Raw genomic sequence first — 12919 nt, forward strand, 5'->3', positions numbered from 1 at the left:
GTAAGAAAGTTCGTGGGAAGTATGTATGCAAAGTGATGGAAGTTCCCCTTTACTGGCACTTGCTATGGGTCAGACTGTGGGTTACAGCTTTACAAATGATATCTAATTTAATCCTCAAAACAACCCAAAACAACCTTGTGAGTCAGGGGTTTTTACTTCTATTTTACAGATGAAGAACACAGAGGCTTGGGAAGGTTAAATAGCATGTCTAAAATATTACATCTAGTAAGAACAGGAGCTAGAATTTTAGTTCCTGTCTGTCCAGCTCCCAACTTCTTACTTTAACTTCTGGATTGCTGCTTCTGAATCCCTTATTTTCTTTTACCATTTCTTGAGGAAGTTCAATCCAGACATTTAACAGAAATATCTGTAAATCTGGAAAGTTAAACCAATTCATTATTTTATTTTATTTTTGAGACAGAGTCTCACTCTGTTGCCCATGCTGGAGTGCAGTGATGGGCAACACGACAGCCTCCACAGCCTGGACTCAAGTGACTCTCCCCGCTCAGTTTCCTGAGTCGCTAGGACTACAGGCACAGCCACCATGTCTGGCTATTTTTTAAAACACTTTTTTTTTTTTTTTGGAGACACAGGATCTCACTATGTTGCCTAGGCTGGCCTTGAACTCTTGGGCCCAGCTGATCCTCTTGCCTTGACCTTCCAAAGTACTGGGATTAGGGATGTGAACCACCGCACCCAGTTATAGCAATTCTTTTCAATTTATCTGTGCTGGGTTTGATAGTTACTAAAGCACTGTAATCCTGAAGTAGATTGAGATTTAAAATACATTTAAGTTACATGATATTTTGCATATATATGTAAAAATAGGAATAGCTTGCCATTTAAAAGATATTGTCCAGCTAAAAACATTTTCTAGCATAAGCATATTTACATGAGGTTACCGTTTTTAAAACTGTGTCATGCTTTTCATCTGGGTTTAGTGTTTGCTAGCATAAGCATATTCATATGAGATTAATATTCCACTAGGTTCAAACATTTGCTTCAGCTTCAGTCAATGCCTGTTAGTCACATTAGAAATCTGTTTTTGACATTTGCTATTTAACAAGCCCATTATTTTGCAAGTATTTTTCTCAAAAGTGGCTAAAGAACTGTCTGTGATTTGGGTAACTTGTCTAAATAAATGAGGTTATGATATTGCCCGTAATCAGCTCAAAACTAAGCTTACATTTTATTTACAAGTTGGCAGATGACACCAGTCTGATGAGAAAAATGCTGCCATCAGAAAAATGTGGCCAAATATCAACGAGAAGCAGTTTTTTGTACATCCCGTTTGGATACAGCTTGAACTAAGGGGCCCTTATTTGGCTCTGGTGATGGGGGTTCATGGTTCACCTTTAAAACTGACATGGTCCTTACCAACCTCATATTCTTTACAAAATCTTTGATCGGTTTGGAATCCCATTGCCTACTCAGATGCATTATTAAGCACAAGATAATGTTAGAAAGGTGGGTGATGATCTGGTCCAGAGCAGCGGGTAACTGTGATTCCTGGTAGGTACCGGGGAAATGCTTACAGAAAAGGTGTTATGTACTCTGGGTTTGAAGGCTTTGGAACACATATCGAGAGAGCAAAGCTATGCATCGGAATTTACTTTTGAGCAATTTTAATTATGGTTTTTGTTTACTTTTCCAGTAGAAATCAGCTGTTATTTGTCTTTTCCACACAGAAAACATTTTCATCCACTTTCCCCACTTACTGCTGTAGAATGTATGTTGGGTATCCCCAGGCCTTGCTTAGGCCTGTCATCTTCAGATATCCCAAGCCCCTGGAGGCTTGAATGAGGACCAGACAGGGTAAATTATCTATGCCAGAAGGCAACATATTCTTTTCTCATGGCCTGATTTCAGGAGAAAAAGGAGATTCTCAAGAACTGGCCCTGAAAGTCAGCATAGTGCAATTGAGAATGATATTGTTAAATCCACTGACAACTTAGCACTCTTTCCATTCCTCAAGCCCCTGTTCATCCCAAATGAGGCCACCATAGCAAAGAAGCTAGACTGTGGGTACTAGATTACCATGCTCGGCTTGGTTTAGCCTCAGAGCCTAAAGATGACTGCACACTTCTACCCCACCACTACGGGCTAGGGAGTTCTTGTGGGCACATCCATACACATTGTATTCATCAGGGTCCTCTAGAGGAACAGCACTAATAGGATAGATATATATATATGAATAAAAGAGAGTTTATTAAGGTGCATGGACTCACATGATCACAAGCTGAAGTCCCACAATAGGCTGTCTGCAAGCTGAAGAGCAAGAAAACCAGTCTGAGACTCAAAATCTCAAAAGTAGGGAAACGGACAGTGCAGCCTTCAGTCTGAGGCCAGAGGCCCAAGGGCCCCTGGAAAATGACTGGTATCGCTCCAAGAGTCCAAAACGCTGAAGAACTTGGAGTCCGATGTCCAAGGGCAGGAAACATCCAGCATGGGAGAAAAATGGAGACTAGAAGACAGCCAGTCTAGTCCTTCTATGTTCTTCTGCTTTAATTGAAGCTGAGCTGGAAGCTGATTAGATTGTAACTGCCCAGATTGAGGGTGGGTCTGCTTTTCCCAGTCCACTGACTCAAATATTAATCTCCTTTGGCAACACCTTCACAGACATACCCAGGAACGATACTTTGCATCCTTCAATCCAATCAACTTGATACTCAAAATTAACCATCACATTCATCTTGTAGATTAGCCGGGCACCCTAAGTTCTAGATTACGGTTTGAGAGAAGATCACTGTTATCTTATTAGCTATGAACTTTATTTTGTAGGAATTAAAAGGGTAATTGTATAATTTAGGGGGACAGCAGAAAGTTATTGGTAGCCTATGTAATAAGCTTACAATTTGACTTTGTGATGGAGGGAAAAACATTTTCCTGTTGGGCTGGCTTTTTCTGGCAGTACTACACTAAGAGATCTCAAAGCAATTAAGATTTACCAAACAACTGTGGTTCTCTGCCTTTTTTCCACTGTAATACATATGCTCACGTATGAAACATTTTCATAGGTGATTGTGGATTTAGACAAGTTCCTGTTGGAATAAAATAGATTTTGGATAGCGTGTAAATTACATCCCCTGTTTTGTTTTGTTTTTTAAAACTCCTTTGTCACAGTCCTGTGTATCTCCCAGATGAGGAGAGAGAAATGTAAAATAGTAATCATTTTCTTCACCCCATAGTGGTTCCGGCCTAGATTAATGCAAATTAAAAGACCAAGGACAGATGTCCAATGAAGTAAGTGGAAGATGTATTGTGGGGAGGATACACTAGTCAGGATGTGTTTTCTGCTTGGAATAAAAGTTTTTGAGAAACTAAAATGTGAGTTGGAGGGTCTATTGAATGATGCCTCTTGCTAGGTGTACCCATCGAATTATTATTACACATATTCACATATGAGGTGTAGCAGAATAAAAAAGGTGGAAAATTACTATTAAATGGATTTTCTTTACAATGATCGTGACCTCAATTAAGAATGTAGTGATATGTTAAAGTGAGGTTTGTCTCTCTGGATTTGTGACAATCTGGGCTTGTCTATAGTAAACTATTCATGGGTCATACTTGGTCTTGCGACTGGTATCTGGAGAACAATGTACTTGCAGAAATTCATAAGAAAAGATGTTGAAATTATACATAAAAGTAGCCTGGGATTTTGACATTATTTTTCCTTTTAGTACATGGAAGCATAGTTACTTAAAGAACACTGTTTCAAATCTACGGTCCTTTAAGTTAGGAATGCTACTGTGTTACCCATAATCTTTGAGATTTTCTTTAAAAGCTAAAATTAGCAAAGTTTTTTGGTATTTGTTTTCAGCCACTCTAAAGACAATCTAATTTTTCTCTTTCAACATATATTGCATATTTGCAAAGGCCTTACCTAGTATCACATAAATATGATGAGAATTAGAGTCAAGAGTCATGAAACCTGAATTTTTTTCATTAATTTATTTATCAATTATTTAGAAAGCCCCTACTACATTTTTTTTTGTTACGGGGGAACAGGATGGATTAGACTCGTTTCTGTCATCAAAAGTAGTCTAACCTTGCGGATTATAATTGTCTGTTATTGTGAGACATCTGCCCACTTCATACGAGGTGTAAATATGCATAGATATGGGTTCATAAACACAGCTTTGTTTTGTTTTAAAGTTATACAAATGGTATTCTGAATTTATTGTTTTGAGATTTTGTTTTTGTACTTATTTTTACATGCTGTATTTATTGCTTAATTATTGTGAATTATTCCCTTATATGAATATATAAAATATATTTATTTCTTTTTTGATTAGTCAGAATTTTGGCTGTTAATGGTTTTTGCTGTTATCAATAAAGATGTCGTGAATATTCTTGTCCATATTCCTTATGGCTATGTGTGTTAAAGTTTCCAGGAGGAAACTTACATGGTCATAGGAAAAGTGCATTTTCAACTTTACCAGCTAATGCCAAATCGTTTACCAGAAGGAATGTACAAATTCACACTCATCAGCAGCATAACAGAAATAAAATAACCCCTTATTGTCAGACTTCCAAATTTTGTATCAGTTGAATGAACATCAACTAGTGTCATATGATTGTTTTAGTGAAAATTGTCCTGAATTCTTTGAGTTGTACTCAGTATATTTATTAATACTTTCAGTTTCTTCCCCATAAATAATACTGATCTTTTGGCCATTTTATTTGTTTTGGATCACTCTTTGATTACTTATTGACTTGCTCATTATTCTTTATATAGTAATCTAAGTACTAATTCTTTGCAATTTGTGGATAAATATCTTTTTCTGGTTTATCGTTTATCTTTTATTTTCGTTTATAGTGCCCTATCCCACTCAGTTCAGTATATTTGAACTTATCCATAATTCTCTTTTGTTTTGTTCTTTTTTTCTCATTTAAATAATACTTTACTACTCCAATTCATAAATTATATTCTTCTATACATGCTTCTAAAATCTTTAGAATTTTAGTTTAAATATTTGTTAATAACTCATCTGAAATATATTTAACATTTGGTATTTGTTCTACTTTTTTCATATGTTTTACTTCTATGCATATTATAAACTACATAATGGATTATTATTTTTGCTTTAAGTGGGTAATTATTTTATTAAAAAATCAATAACTAAAGTCTTTCATACTTGCCATTTCCAATGCTCTTCAGTTCTTTTTGTAGACCTGTGTTTCTATCTGGTATCATTTTCCTTAAAGCTGAAGTACTGCCTTTAACAATTTTTATAGTGCCAGTCTGCTGGCAGTGAAGTGTATCAGCACTGTTAATCTGAAAATGTTTATATTTCATCTTCATATTTGAAAAGTGTTCTACTGAATATAGAATTTTAGGTTAGCAGTGATTTAAAAAAAACTGTTTCATTGTTTTGTGGAAAGTATTATTTCTCATATGAAGTCAGCATTCATTCTTATTTGTATTTTTCCCCTTTGGTGCATTCTCGCTCTCTCTCTCTCTCTCTCTCTCTGTCTCCCCATATATATGTTACACACACACCCTACGTACACACACACACCCCCAGCAAAAAGCCAGTGGTGGTATAGCTCTGGTATGAGTCCAAGCACCTGAGAATTGGTAGTGCTGACGGTTTAAGTCCCAGTCTAAGGGCAAGAGAAGACTGATGTACTAGCTCAAGCAGTCAGGTGTAGAAAGAAAATTCTCTCTTCCTCTGCCTTTGTGTCCTATCCAGGCCCTCAGTGGATTGGATGATGCCCATTCACATGGAGAGGGATATCTGCTTTACTCAGTATACTGATTCAAACATAAATCTCTTCTAGAAATACTCTCACAGACACAACTGAAATAAGGTTTAACCAAATATCTGGGCATCTTGTGATTCAGTCAAGTTGACACATGAAATTAGCCATAACACATACCCATTCTCTTTTTCTTCCCTTTGGTTTTATTTGAGGATATTCCCATATCCTATCTGAGACCCCTTGCCTTCCCATGCCTCCCCTTCCCTTCCTTTCCCTACCTATCCATCCCCTCTCTTCCCCTCCCCTGCTCTCCCCTCCCCCCTTTTCTTCTTTTCTCTTTCTTTCTTTCTCTTTCTTTCTTTCTTTCTTTCTTTCTTTCTTTCTTTCTTTCTTTCTTTCTTTCTTTCTCTCTCTTTCTTCTTTCTTTCTTTCTCTTCATTCCTTTTTTTCTTTCTCTTTTGCCTTTCAAAGAAATTTACCCTGTTGCTTAGGTTGCTTTTTGAGAATTAATACTTATTTTATTTCCTTCAGAATTAATTACCATATAATAATTATATATAGTTATTGAATATAATGTGATGTTTTAGTGCATATACACACATTACAATGACCAAATTGAGGTAATTACCACATCCATCACTTTTAACATTTAGTATTTCTTTGTTGTGACAATATTCAAAATCTCTTCTAGCTATCTTAAAATATGCAGTGCATTGTTATAGTAACTCTATTGTATTTCTTATTGATATTCTTATGCCAGCAATTAAATATCTTCAGATCTGTTCAACTCTTCAAAAAAAATCTCTTCAAGGACAACTACAAACCACTGATCAAGGAAATAAGAGAGGACACAAACAGGTGGAAAAACATGCAATGCTCATGGTTAGGAAGAATCAATATTGTGAAAATGGCCATACTGCCCAAAGTAATTTACAGAATCAATGCTATCCCCATCAAGCTACCATTGACCTTCTTCACAGAACTGGAAAACACCACTTTAAACTTCCTCTAGAATCAAAAGAGAGTCTGCATAGCCAAGACAATACTAAGCAAAAAGAACAAAGCAGGAGGCATCATGCTAGCTGACTTCAAACTATACTACAAGGCTACGGTAATCAAAACAGCATGGCACTGGTACCAAAACAGAGATATAGATCAATGGAACACAACAGAGGCCTTCGAAGCAATGCCACACATCTACAACCATCTGATCTTTGACAAACTGGACAAAAACAAGCAATGGGAAAGGATTCCCTGCTTAATAAATGATGTTGGGAAAACCGGCTAGCCATAGGCAGGAAGCTGAAATTGGACCCCTTCCTTGCACCTTATTCAAAAATTAACTCCAGATGGATTAAAGATTTAAACATAAGAGCAACACCTTAAAAACCCTAGAAGAAAACCTAGCCAATACCATTCAGGACATAGGCATAGGCAAAGACTTCATAACTAAAATACTAATAGCAATGGCAACAAAAGCCAAAATAGATAAATGGGGTCCAATTAAACTTAAGAGCTTCTGAACAGCAGAAGAAACAATCATTAGAGTGAAATAGCAACCAACAGAATGGGAAAAAATTTGGCAATCTACCCATCTGACAAAGGGCTAATATCCAGAATCTATAAAGAACTAAAGCAGATTTACAAGAAAGAAAGAAAAAAAAAAACAACAACAAGCAAACCCATTCAAAAGTGGACAAAGAATATGAACAGACACTTTTCAAATGAAGACATATATGCAGCCAACAATATATGAAAAAATGCTCATCATCACTGGTCATTAGAGAAATGCAAATCAAAACCACATTGAGATACCATCTCACATCAGTTAGAATGGTGATCATTAAAAGATCTGGAGACAACAGATGCTGGAGAGGATGTGGAGAAAAGCAACACTTTTACACTGTCAGTGGCAGTGCAAATTATTTCAACCATTATGGAAGACAGTGTGGTGATTCCTCAAGGATCTAGAAATAGAAATTCCATTTGACCCAGCAATCTGATTACTGGGTATATATCCAAAGGATTATAAATCTTTCTATTAGAAAGACACATGCACATGTATGTTTGTTGTGGTGCTGTTTACAATAGGAAAGACCTGGAAGCAACCCAAATGTCCATCAATTATTGACTCGACTGGGAAAATGTGGCACATATACACCATGGAATACTATGCAACCATAAAAAATGACAAGTTCATGTCCTTTGTAGAGACAAGGATGAATCTAGAAACCATCATTCTTAGCAAACTGACACAAGAACAGAAAACCAAACACTGCATGTTCTCACTCATAGGCAGGTGATGAACAATGAGAACACTTGGGCACAGGGAAGGGAACCACAGTCACTGGGCTAGGTTGGAGGGTGGAAGGGAGGGGAGAGGAAGGAGGGACAGGGAGGCAGGGAGGATGGGGATAACACTGGGAGAAATGCCTGATGTAGGCAACAGGTGTGGGTGGATGGAGACAGCAAACCATCATGGCATGTGTATGTACCTATGCAACAATCCTGCAGGATGCAGGATGTGTACATGTACCCCAGATCCCAAAGTACAATTATATATATATATATTTTTTTTTTTGACCCCACCACCTCTTCCCTCTGTCATCTCAGTTTTCTCTCATTTCCTAGCATATCTTTCAAGAGAGTTGTATCTACTTACAATTACTATTTTCTCAACCCTTCACTCATTCCTTAACCTGTTCCAGCCTGACTCTGACGAAGGTCACCAACCACCTCCAAGTTACCAAAGGTATTCTTTATAAGTGTCTGAGCACAATCTGACATTATTGAATATGCCTCTTTATTTAAATGATCTCTTTACTGGCTACTGAAACAATACACCTTTCTGGTTTCTTCTCCAACCTCTTTGGCATTTCATCTCTTGTCTTCACTGGGAGGATACTCTCTTCATATTGGCCATTAGTTACTGAAATTTCTTAAATTTCATTTGTAGATCTTTTTTATTTTTATACTCTTTCCTTTAATATCAGAAAATCTCATCTTTTGTTTGTTCATTTGTTTGCTTTTTGAGACAGTCTCACTCTGTCACCAGGGTGGAGTACAGTGGCATGATCTCAGCTAGCTGCATCCTCTGCCTCCTGGGTTCAAGCGATTCTCATGCTTCCACCATGGAGTAGCTGGTATTAAAGGTAGATGCCACCATGCCCAGCTAATTTTTGTATTTGTAGTAGAGATGGGGTTTCACCATGTTGGCTGAGCTTGTCTTGAACCTCTGACCTCAAGTGATTTGCCTGCCTTGGTCTCCCAAAGTGCTGGGATTACAAGTGTGAGCCACTGCATCCAGCCAGGAAATGTTATCTTTAACCTTGGCTTCAATTACCATGTACCTATTTGTTTATAGCTCTCAGATGTTTTTCTCTAGCCCAGAATCATTTTCTGAACTCCTGACACATATTCAACTATACACTTAATATTGTCCCTCAGATATGTGAAAATATTCTCAAACTACAAAGGTACAATATCAATCTCATGATTTTGTTGCATCAAATATGATCCTTTTCAACTATTTTTTATATGATAAATGGAACTGTTATTCATCCATTTCATCATGCCCAAAATCTAGGTGTCAACTTTTATCTTCCCCCATCTTCCAACATAAATCAAATTTATTACTTAGATAATTTAAAAATGGATATTTATTCTATAATATCTTTCTGTCCAAATCTATTTACATCAACAGAAGCTTAGTTCAAGTTGCCATTTTTCGTTGTCTGGACTATTATGATTATTCCCTGACTGTTATCAAATATATGTTTAACAGTTTGTACAATGAGACTTCTAATTGTTTCAGATTTTACCAGAGCTCCAAAGCTGAGAGCGATAGGTGAAAGCTACCCCTTAATTCTGTTATGCTGCTAGTCATCTCTGTAATTTATTAGATAAACAACTTTATGATTCTATGCAGCTTATGTAAGAGAATTCTAGAGTTTGTTGAGAAAATTTAGAGAAGGAGACAATGTTTCCAGGGCCCCGATACCCTCAGTAAAAGGACATTTTCTATAGTTTTTTTTGAGTTGATAAATTCTCAGTACACTTAATCTGGCAGGGATATTACAGATTTTTAAACAACATTATTGTTATCGTAGAGCTCATTTTATTTGCTTACCTCTCTCCTGAGACTCTTGCCCTTTCCTTTGACTTCAGGCTTTATCTTACTCTTAGAGATTTTGCTGTGTTTCAGCTTCTGACTTGTCAGACATTTCTGTACAGAGATTGGCATGACTTTACAGGCAAAAATTCTGTAGCCCTTTTTCACCTCAAATTTCCTATGTCTTCGAAAAATGATTTCAAGTGTTCTCCCTCTAACTATAACAGATATATAAGGCTATGAAAGGAACCAAGGGAAGAAATTCCTTTCAAGATTTCAATTCCCTTGAATATGAGCTGTCTGGCATTTTGACTCTAGGAACTGCCAATTCAGCTTGTTTGCTGAAAAAATATAACTTTGCACAATTATCACACAGTTTCATGGTTTAAAATTCAGATGGAAATACATCTCTTCTGTACCTAATTACAATCTTCTTGTGGTTACTGATTGTTTGACAATGTTAGCAAATTTTTCTGTCATCAATATTTCCAGCAGGGCCTCAAATGTGAAGCTAGATTTTTAATTCCACAAAACTCTCCCAGATAAAAAGGGTAAAACAAGATATGCCAAGAAAGAACAAAAAGATAGAGAATGAATGTTGATTCTTTCAGATAGCCTGTTCCTTTTTATCATCTTTTCTAAGCCAAGTGATACTTTGTGTCAGAATTTTTCAAAAAGCACTAGTATTAAAGACATCTACAGATGTGGGAGGCTGTAACATGACTGTAAGTATAACTTTTTCCAACCATAGAATTGTTCATAAATTGTAAATCATGGAGTATATTTTGTTGAAATATGTCACATTTATGAGGGTCTGTTTTATAAATTAGACCATGTCAAGTACTTTGAAGGAGACAATGAAGAACGCATTTCAAATGTTTTGGTTACCCGAAAGTATTGTTGAAAGCATACAAAAACAAAAACTCGGAGGGGGGACTCAAGATGGCGCTGTGAGAACAACCCAGGATTGGAGCCCGCGTTGAATCCACAAACGGTGAGTCAGTGCTGCATTTCCAGACTGATCTTTGTTGCCCACAGAACGGGGAAACTCCCAAGTATAAAAAGACACAGGACGCCAGGCAGTAGGTCTGCCTGGCGAAGCCGGCAGCCGGGGCGGCGGCGGCCGGCCCTACCCAGCAATCCCCACAGGGCGCGCTTGTCCGGGTGCCTTGTTGAACCGGCAACCTGAGACTTGAGAGGGCTGGACTTGAGACTGAACGAGACTTGCACAGTAGCCCAGCCCAGGGGATTTCAGGGACAGATCGTTTGGGATACCCAGTGGGACGAACAAAACCGCGATTTCAAACTATCCCAAGCAGACGGCCCGAGACGCTCTGTGGGGGAGGGGCGTCCACCACTACGGAGGCAACCCGCCCCAACTGAGATACACGCCCACTGCTGACACAGCCAGCCGTTGCCGAGGCAACCTGTCCCTACTGAGATACACGCCCACTGCTGACGCAGCCTGCCGTTGCTGAGGCAACACGCTACAACGAAGAGACTCCGCCGCAGGGCCTGGCGGAGACCACAGCAGAGCCTGCAGGAACAGGGCGAATCACAAAACAGCAGGGCGGAGCCTGGCAACCAAACAGTGGCTAGTCTGCCTTCTAGCTGGGCAGGACACCTCATCGAACATCCAAAAATAAAGCCCAAACCCCTCAACACAGAGCATTTGAGAAAAAAAAAAAAGGGTTTTTTAATGAGCTCTGTTGCAGCAGAATCAAACATAGCAGCCTAACAGCCCTGAAGGAACAACAGAGCGCACAGCTCAGCAATTAAACCCCTATAAAGTACAAACTGTCTCCTCAAGCAGCTCCCTGACCCCTCTATATCCAAAAGACTGACATTAGGCAGGCATCATCCTGGGACAAAGATAGCAGAAAAAGAAACTGGTAGCATCCCTCGCTGTGCCACAGCTGCTAGAGGTGCACCCCAGACAAGCAAGGTCTGGAGTGGACCTCAGCAGTCATACAGCGAAGGGGCTAGACTGGTAGAAGGAAAACCAAGCAACAGAAATACTTCATCAACATTCTGGGTGTCCACTCAGAGACCCAATCGAAAAATCAGCAACTACACAGACGACCAGCAGACAAATCCACAAAGATGGGAAGAAACCAGCGCAAAAAGGAGGAAAACACCCGAAACCAGAACACCTCGCCTCCTAGAAAGGACCAAAACTCCTCACCAGCGAGGGAACAAAGCTGGACGGAGAATGACTGTGACGAAATGACGGAATTAGACTTCAGAAGATGGATAATGAGAAACTTTGGTGAGCTAAAAGATCATGTATTAAATCAATGCAAAGAAACTAAGAACCTTGAAAAAAGATTTGAAAAAAGATTCGAGGAAATGATAACAAGAATGGATAACTTAGAGAGGAATATGAATGAATTAAAGGAGCTGAAAAACACAATACGAGAACTTCGCGAAGCAAACTCAAGTTTCAATAGCCGAATTGACCAAGCAGAAGAAAGAATATCTGAAGTTGAAGACCAACTCAATGAAATAAAACGAGAAACCAAGATCAGAGAAAAAAGCGCAAAAAGGAATGAACAAAGTCTCCAAGAAATGTGGGACTATGTGAAAAGACCTAACCTACGTTTGATAGGTGTCCCAGAAGGGGACGAAGAGAATGAATCCAAGCTGGAAAATACTCTTCAGGACATCATCCAGGAAAATTTCCCCCACCTAGCAAGACAGGCCAACACTCAATTGCAGGAAATACAGAGAACACCACAAAGATATTCCGCAAGAAGAGCAACCCCAAGGCACATAATCATCAGATTCACCAGGGTTGAAATAAAGGAGAGAATACTAAGGGCAGCCAGAGAGAAAGGTCGGGTCACCCACAAAGGGAAGCCCATCAGACTCACAGCAGATCTCTCGGCAGAAACACTACAAGCCAGAAGAGAGTGGGGGCCAATATTCAACATTCTTAAAGAAAAGAACTTTCAACCCAGAATTTCATATCCAGCAAAACTGAGCTTCAGAAGTGAAGGAAAAATAAAATCCTTTGCGAACAAGCAACTACTCAGAGATTTTGTCACCACCAGGCCTGCTTTACAAGAGCTCCTAAAAGAGGCACTAGACATAGAAAGGATC

This window comes from Callithrix jacchus, chromosome 2, assembly GCF_049354715.1.
Source record: "Callithrix jacchus isolate 240 chromosome 2, calJac240_pri, whole genome shotgun sequence".
NCBI classification, from domain to species: domain Eukaryota; kingdom Metazoa; phylum Chordata; class Mammalia; order Primates; family Cebidae; genus Callithrix; species Callithrix jacchus.